Source organism: Alligator sinensis, unplaced genomic scaffold (assembly GCF_000455745.1).
Source record: "Alligator sinensis unplaced genomic scaffold, ASM45574v1 scaffold294_1, whole genome shotgun sequence".
Taxonomy (NCBI): domain Eukaryota; kingdom Metazoa; phylum Chordata; order Crocodylia; family Alligatoridae; genus Alligator; species Alligator sinensis.
In genome coordinates, this window is record NW_005842305.1 from 1517266 (window position 1) to 1525450 (window position 8185).

An 8185-nucleotide genomic window follows, 5' to 3' on the forward strand; every position below is an offset into this window, starting at 1 on the left:
CCGCCGCCCCCCGGGGGCGGGTGGGGCGAAGAGGCCGGAGCCGGGGTCTCCCGGGGCTGCCTGGCTTCCACCCTGCCCGCGTGCGGCCCCTTCTGCGCCCGCTCCAGCGCGGGCGGCGGCTTCTGACCCCCGCGACACCCCCAGGTAAAGCGGGAGTCCCTGAGGGCGGTCAGAAAGTCTGTGGCGAAGCCTGATTTCTTCCAAACCTTGAGCATCGTGCACGCGCTCTCTGTCTTTTTAAGCCAATAAAATATCTTTGGCGCCTGCCTGGAAACTCAAGGTGCTGCCGGTGCTTTAGGCATTGTTCACTGCCTTTTGACAGTTCAAACACAATTCCTCTGGGATGGCATGCAGGCTCCCTGAGTTAAGAAGGCAATGGCATAAATATAAAGAACAAGGGAAAAAATGGGTTGTGTTTTTTGAGAGCAAAAGTCCCACCACATGTTTTTTTGTGCCTTGTGGAAAAGTAGCCGGCCAGCTGCACCCGTCGTCCCTTCCAGGACTTTGCTTGGTGGTTGCTGGGCTCTGTTTGCAAGCCTTGGGGTCCTTATGCTTCCTTGAGATCTCTTGGTGTTCGGTAGGAGAATATAATCATTTGAGCCAATGCTGAGTTGAAAGGTCTCCTGTTCCTTCCTGCCAGTATGATAACAAAAAGTTGAGTGAAGCATTTCTCTTGCAACTTGTCACTTTTTTTTATTACAGAAGTCTGTGAATAGGTGCTTTGAAGTGTCTGTCTTAAAACTTGCTTGGAATAAGCTATTGCAAATGCATCACTTAGTTGTAAGTTCAGTAGTGTTGCATCAAGTTCTTCTTTCTCAAAAACTTGGCCTGGGCTGCAGTTAGGCAGCACCTTGGCAAGGAAATAGAATAATTATAACTCCACCAATGCACTAATGGAAGTTACTTTGAGCAGTTTTCATTTTTAAAATAGCAAGGAAGCTTATTTTGGTTTGTACAGGTCAGCAATGAATTGTATTAATTTAACATACTTGCCAACATCATTCAAGAACTGAACATCAGAATTCTTTGAACCAGTAACTTTATAATGAACTTGCCTTTAGAGATTGTAACTCTAAACTTTGTCCACACAAATCTGCTTCCTGCCACTGCCCTCAATCATGTATTGCATCCTCCTCTGAGGTTGTATCAAAACTAACTTTGCAATGAAGTCAAATTAAAAAAAAAAAAAGTTCTGTAGCAGATTTTTTCTCGTGGAATGTTTGTATCTTGTTGACCCTGCACTTCTGTCCCCCACATGCCAGTAGCCTTTCTTTTTTATTTATTTTGGAACCAGTTTTAGAGAGAGCTTAAAAACTAAGATTCTGTCTACAGTCTGCAGACAGGAAAAAATCCGTTGCGCTTTTCGTAAGATAGTCTGCTTGGCCTTGGCAGACTTACACATGTATGTAGCAACTGCATTTCAGTTGTACCGTGTGCACAGATACCATACAGGTATGTATATGCAAACTATAGGAACACTATTTGGGAGGGGGGGGCGAGGGGGGGAGGATTTAGGACCGTTCAAGTTGAAATGTGTCGTAAGTAAATGAGCACATACTTTTAAGTTCAGGACACTGAAGCTCTAAGCCTACTCTGTTATTTGGTGTGCCTACAATTTACCAACCATTAAAACTTGCTTTCAAACTACAAAAATGTACTGGTACTTGTAATTTTTGGCAGGAAATATTGTTGGAATGTCAGGGTCTGAATCCTTAATTTCATGCTGTAAATCTCTTAATTTAGGGAAGAGTTAGAAATTATCTCTTGAAAGCAAGTGAATACCCCAATAATAAGGCTAGGAGAGCTGGGAATTCAGAAGGAAATAATCTTCAGTTTAATGAATGGATGTCTTAAATTGTTGTTACTTTAAAAATATAGTATTTAATTGGTGCAGAACTGCAAGTCCTCCTGCTACCAAAAAAATAACCTTTACATTTTTCTTTCACCTGCTTTCTACCATGCAACATAAGGCAAGTTGTGATTAAGTTTGTCAAGGTCAAGATGGTTAGTTTTCAGCTGTTATCTTTGCTGCAAGCCAGGCCTTAACTGAAAAGTTTTGGATTCCTGACTGAGGAGCACACACTGAACTCTTTATTACATTCTTGAAGAGCTTATTGTAAAAGCAGCGATAATTTATTCTTTCAGTGGTGCTAACACAAGCCTTTCTGTGTATTGACCAGCATAGACAGACCACTGGCTCTGAGCCCTTAGTCTATTTCCAATCTTAATGTGGATCTGCTATTGTTCTGTCTGTCTTGATTGATATGGAAACTGCCTCAGTTTGCTGAGGATTCACTTTTCCAATATTTAAACCTGGATCTTAATCAGCATCTTTTCTGCCCATGTCTGACTAAAATAGCTTGGGAAGATCATATTAGTAGTGTCTAGTGTTTGGAAAGACCTTGAAGTGCTTTGGCTCTCATTTACATAGGGTTGAAAGGCTCAATCTTCAACAGTAGTCAGTTTTAGAAGTTAGAGCTTGGTACCAGATCCACTGGTTTCCATTTTCTTGAGTAAGAACCGCTTTTGTTTTTTATACTACATTTAAGGTATCATCTAACTTGGAATGAAGTTAATTGGTTAGACTTTAAACAGGCACCAGTAACTTTGTCATGGTACTTAATTTTTGCTTGTAGTATTCTTAAAGGGTTTTTTTTTACCCTCACTGGTTTCACTGATACCACCTGTTGAGATGTCCCCATCTTAGATGTAATATCATTGCTTTTAATAGTGTCAATGAGTACACACTTCTTTCATAACATTTTTGGTAGAGCGTATTGTGGAGTAAAGTTTTTATTTACTCCAAGTCAGCATAAACACATTTTATGGGCCCAGCAAGTAGAGGGATGATTGTTGTTCCTTGTCATATAAAATGTTTTGAAATGTTGAGTGTCTTTTAATAAAATTCATTTTTAGTCTTTTCCAAATTTTTGTTGATAGGTTTTAACTGGGCTTTAATTTCCAAGGAATATATTGTGTAGTGACACTGTTTTCATTGCAGTCAAATTATTTTATGGCCCAGGTCAACTGCTTGCAACACAGCCGGGCAAAATTTTTAAGTCCCACGGCAGATGCCAGGTCAACCCAGTTCTACAATATTGTACAATATTGAAATTCAGTAATTTGACTTGAATGAGGATACTAGGATGGTAAGTGTGTATACCTTTAAACGGTTGTACCACTTGGTATTCTGTAAACACTAAATGTATCTTAAGTTTGTGTCTACAAACTTTCTCAGGCTTGAACCTCCCTTGGATTTTATTTACCGGTCTTATTGGAATTGGGATTTCACTGGTAACTCTTACCTGTTTTGTCAAATATGTTCCCTTTGGGTTTTTTTCTTAAAGACTTCCTGCCTACTCACCACCAAAAAGAGGGCTGTAACAATCTTTCTTAGATGAAAAACCAGGACACAGAGTAGTTGCAAGTTACTCATAGTACCCATGCACAGACTTTACAACATTTGAAGTAAATAGCAGGAAGATCAGGTAAATAGTAAGTAACTGGAAACAGAAACCCCTTATTCTCTTCATTTTATTTTGCTCCGGTATTTTTCAGATATGTAATATGCTACAGTAAAAGAAAAATATAAATGTGTCAAGACTTGGGACTTTAATATATTTGGGTGAAAGTTGTATTATGAATGAGTAGGCAGTGGAAAAAAATCGGAAAATAAAACCTGATAAAGAGTGGCGGGGGAAGCTTTGCATGTTTCTACACGATTGTTGTGGGTTTAATAATTAATAAATGTAGACTGCTGTAATAGACTTTTGATCAATGTTGATTTGTATAGAATAGATATTGCAGACTTTATTGGGAGCAATGCAGCCTTATCTGCAAGTTGGCATTAGCCTGACACTTTGCTAAGTGTTTTTAATCTTAGTTGACTTGCATAATTGGCCTTCTGATATGGAAAACAAGTTCAGTTGTAGCAAAATATATTTATTTGTCCACAGCAGATGATATGCTGACAGGCAGCTGGAAAATTTTCCTTTCTGATCGGAAGTGATATATTGATTAAATCACTAACTAGTTAGCATTTCAGATTAAAAACATCTGACTAGTGTTGGGAAGTTTTTAGGAGGTTTAAAGTTAAAGAGGACTTTGAAAAAAAATTAAACAATTTCATACCCAGTTTGTACAACATTTATAAGGATTGTCATGGATCACCTTCCCTCTCCCGTGTAATACTATAAAACCTTTGTTAAAGCTACAGCAATGGCTTCCATCAAGTAAAAAGTACCTATTCAGAGAATGTCTTCACTTTCTTAGTTGGACCTAAGAATAACTTGCGTAATCCACCATCTGGGAAACTGGAGGCGTTTATACACATGAACTGGGAGGGTGTGGGGGGGGGTGGTCTTTAATTAGAGCAGCGCCAAGAGCTGCTCTAATTAAAGCGCCTGGAGTGCCATGTGTATCGGCATCCGCACACTGAAAAATGGGGGTGGGACACTTTAAAGCTTGTTGACCCCCCCCACCCTGCACGATTTTTTTAGTGTGGGGATGCTGATACACATAACACTGGAGCTCAGTAGTTAGCATGCTCCAGCAGACTCAATCAGTTCTGCTCCACACTGTAATTACAGCGTCAGAGCAACCTCGATGCATGTGTGTAGGGGCCCTGGAAGCTAGAGTAATGTATTTTTAAATGGCTGGGAAAGAAATACTATAGAATAAAATATTTCTGTGAATTGAAGAATAGCTTTTTGATTTAAAGATACAATGCAGTTTTTTTAATTCCTGGGAACTTGAAGGGAATACATCTTGAAGTCTGTCAGCTAATGCTTGAAAAGGAACTTTTGACTTGAGATTTACTTATTGTGCTGGTGAGAATTTGAGATCTAATTAATTTTTACTCAGTAATTTGAATGTTTATAAAATAAGTGGGCAGTGACAGGAGAAAAGGCACTTATTCTCTGAAAAAGGACATCCACCAAAAACCATAAGCCTGTATATTTTGTCATGTATCAATACTGTGTGCCTTCTCGCCTGTTTTGAAGCCCTTCTCCTTGGTGTATTGAGTTGGTTGGATGGAGCTCACAATATGTTTTACTCCTAGTACAATTTCAGAGGAGGGGTTGCCCCCTCCCAAAGATTGCACACGCTCTTCTGCATGTAATGAATGAAAGTACATTTTTCAACAACATCAGAAATAGTGTGTTGTTTATTAAAGTAAAGTGTATCAAAGTAAATTTTCTAAGGTGGTAGAGTTTCTGATCAAGTTAGGTCTCTTTTGCTATTTGACTAGTTATTTCTTGCAAAATAGCTTTGCGTCAAAACTGTACTTCATACTTTTACAATATACAAGTTCTGCTTTTCTGTTCATCTGATTTTCTCTGAAGCAGTATCATTTATTTCATTGTCCTCCAAAGTAGTAGAAGTAACAGAAAGGAGCAAAAATGTTGTTTGTGGATAAAGATTATTAGATTTGGAAGCTCCTGGAGTGGAAGTAAAAAATAAGTGCACGTGAAAAGGTTCTTACAGCATAGAGACAGAGACTAGTTTAATTTGCCCTAGTCCAGAAGCGATTTTTTTGTATGCTGCAAGAAGACCTTGACAACTGTGTCTTGGTATACTGTCCTTGACTAGGTAGCTATTTATTACTTTATTTCAGGAGGAGAAAGACTTGTGTTTAAAACAGATGTTAAATTTGCAGGTCTAAATCAGGTGACATGATTATTTTTATCTATTGTTTAGTGCTTTACAGCAAATAACCTTAATTCTGATAACTCAAGAGATTGCTTTCTTTGGTTCTGCTGAATGGAGGATTTTAATTAAGTTGACTGTTTTGTTAAGGTGCGCTGTAAATGTGGGAAGATTGTGTGTGATACACAGTTATTTGAAGTAACAAAGATCTGGTATAACTTAGTATCTTTATAGTTCTATAGATATAAAAACTAGTTACCAACTAGAGCGTTTAAATATTAAGCCAAGTAAATCTTTTTTTTATTTACATTGAGAGTTCTTTCTTCCATCCTATTTGATAATATCAGTAGTAGTTTTCAAAGTTAATTTTAAAAAATTCTTAAGCTGTAGAAAGACTTTGGCGCAGGTACCACAACAACAAATACGCACAAATTTACTAATTTAGCTTGAAGAGCTTTATTTTATCTACTGAGAAAATTTGGGTTTGGAGTAAAGCACACAACACTCAAAACTCCATAGTGAAAAGGGAGCAAATTTCAGCTGTTGTGAACAAGGTTTTCTCTGTATGATAACATTAGGACAAACAGATAAGGAATGGAGGCTTCCTGTGAGGTATGGTCTACTAAAACTGGGATGGTTTGCACATTGAATATTTTTATCTTGTGTGCAAATTCTTGGATTCAGGTGTTGCCTTCACGCACGTTTGCATTGGTTAACTGCAGGTGTGATTACATTACTGGGAGAGCATCTTGATGTTGCACCATCTTGAACACTGTGTGTGCCTGGCAGTAGTTTGACCTACTGAGCATTCAGACTGGAACATGATGGTTTAGAGATCCTTGTGGTATTTAGTGAGAAAAATTGTCTGTTTCTGCAAAAACAAGAAACAAACAAAACCCCCTGAGCTGAATAACACTATAATAAGGCAAAGTTAGAGTAAATTCTGGGGCTTTGGAGTTGTCTTTTCATGTACCAGGTAGTAACCACTGAAGCTTTCTCTTAATTTAGAAGTAATATCTCTATTTACAAAAAATATGAACCACAAAAGTAAAGCAAAATAGTTTCAGACCATGAGTTCTTCTTTTGAAATGGTTTGTGCCTCTATCGGTGAACTGACGGTGTATATCAAGCACACTTCTGATTCGCATACAGAACACAGAAGTGTAGGGCTGGAAGGGGCCTCCTGAGATCATTGGGTCTAGCTCCCCTGCTCTGGGCAGGGAAGACTGCTGGGGGCAAATAACCCCAGCAAGGTATGTCCAGTCTCCTTTTGAAGATCTCCAGGGCTGGTGTGTGCACCACCCCTGCTGGGATTCTATTGCAGAGTGTGGTCACACAAACCACAAAGAAGTTTTTCCATATATCCAGTCTGAAACCTTCTTCTAGGATTCCCATAAGCAGATGAACTCTGAACTTAGCAATAAGGGGCCCTTTGGGAATAGGAGCTGGGGGGCAAAAAAGGCACCAGTCACAGGGCTCAAGTGCCTATATACTAATGCAAGGAGCACGGGGAACAAGCAGGATGAACTAGCACTCCTGCTTGCAGAAAACACCTATGACTTAGTAGGGCTAACTGAAACCTGGGGGGTTCTTCCCACGACTGGGTGGTACATATTGAGGGTTATAGGCTGTACAGAAAGGACAGGGCGGGCAAGAAAGGGCGGGGGTTGCGCTCTATGTCAATGAGCAATATGCTTCGACCCTCATCAAGACAGAATTGAAGGAGGAGAAAGTAGAATGATTGCAGGTTAAGTTACATGGGGGGGCAAGGAGAAAGGGATTTGGTGGTAGGGGTCTGCTACAGACCCCCACACCAAGGGGAAGAACTAGATTCGGGGCTCCTGAGGCAGGTCTCAGAGACCATAAAAACTAAGGAGGCGGTAGTCATGGGGGACCTAAACTACCCAGACATCTGCTGGGAGACACAGACAGCAAAGTCCCACCGTTCACGCACGTTCCTATCCTGCGTACAGGACCTCCACCTAACGCAGGAGGTACACGGTCCCACTAGGGGGAATGCCTTACTGAACCTGGTATTGGCAACAGGGGATGATATGGTAGGGGACCTACAGATTGGTAGTCACCTGGGGGACAGTGATCACCAAATAATAGAATTCATCATAAGACGTCGAGTGGGTAAGGTAAGTAGTAGGGTGAAAGTGCTAGACTTTAGGAAAGCTGATTTCAATGAGCTCAGGTGATTAGTCAAGGACGCACTGCAGAGTAGGAGTTTTGAAGAAATGGGAGCCCAGGAAGTGGGGCTGTACCTTAAGGAAATGATCCTTCGGGCACAGAGGGAGACAATCCCAATGCAAGAAAAAAGGGGGAAAGGGGCCAGGAGGCTTCTTCGGCTGACCAGAGAAATCCTGGGCAGCCTGCGGACTAAAAAGGGAGCATATAAAAAGTGGAAACAGGGAGAGATTACCAAAGAGGAGTTATACCTCCTCTGCTCGCATGTGTAGGGAGGCAGTTAGACGGGCCAAAGCTACCATGGAGCTGAGGATGGCATCCCAAGTAAAGGATAACAAAAAATTGT

The 8185-nt window shown here is 40.3% G+C and overlaps 1 protein-coding gene across 1 annotated transcript in view; it reads left to right on the forward strand.

Moving 5' to 3' along the window:
• The first annotated feature begins 3361 nt into the window (after window positions 1-3361).
• Window positions 3362-8185, forward strand: part of LOC102377748 (fibronectin type-III domain-containing protein 3A-like) — an 84009-nt gene continuing 79185 nt past the window's right edge. The window contains exon 1 of the mRNA XM_025209725.1: window positions 3362-3495. The gene's annotated coding sequence lies outside the window, so the exon portion shown is untranslated. The remainder of the gene's footprint in view (window positions 3496-8185) is intronic.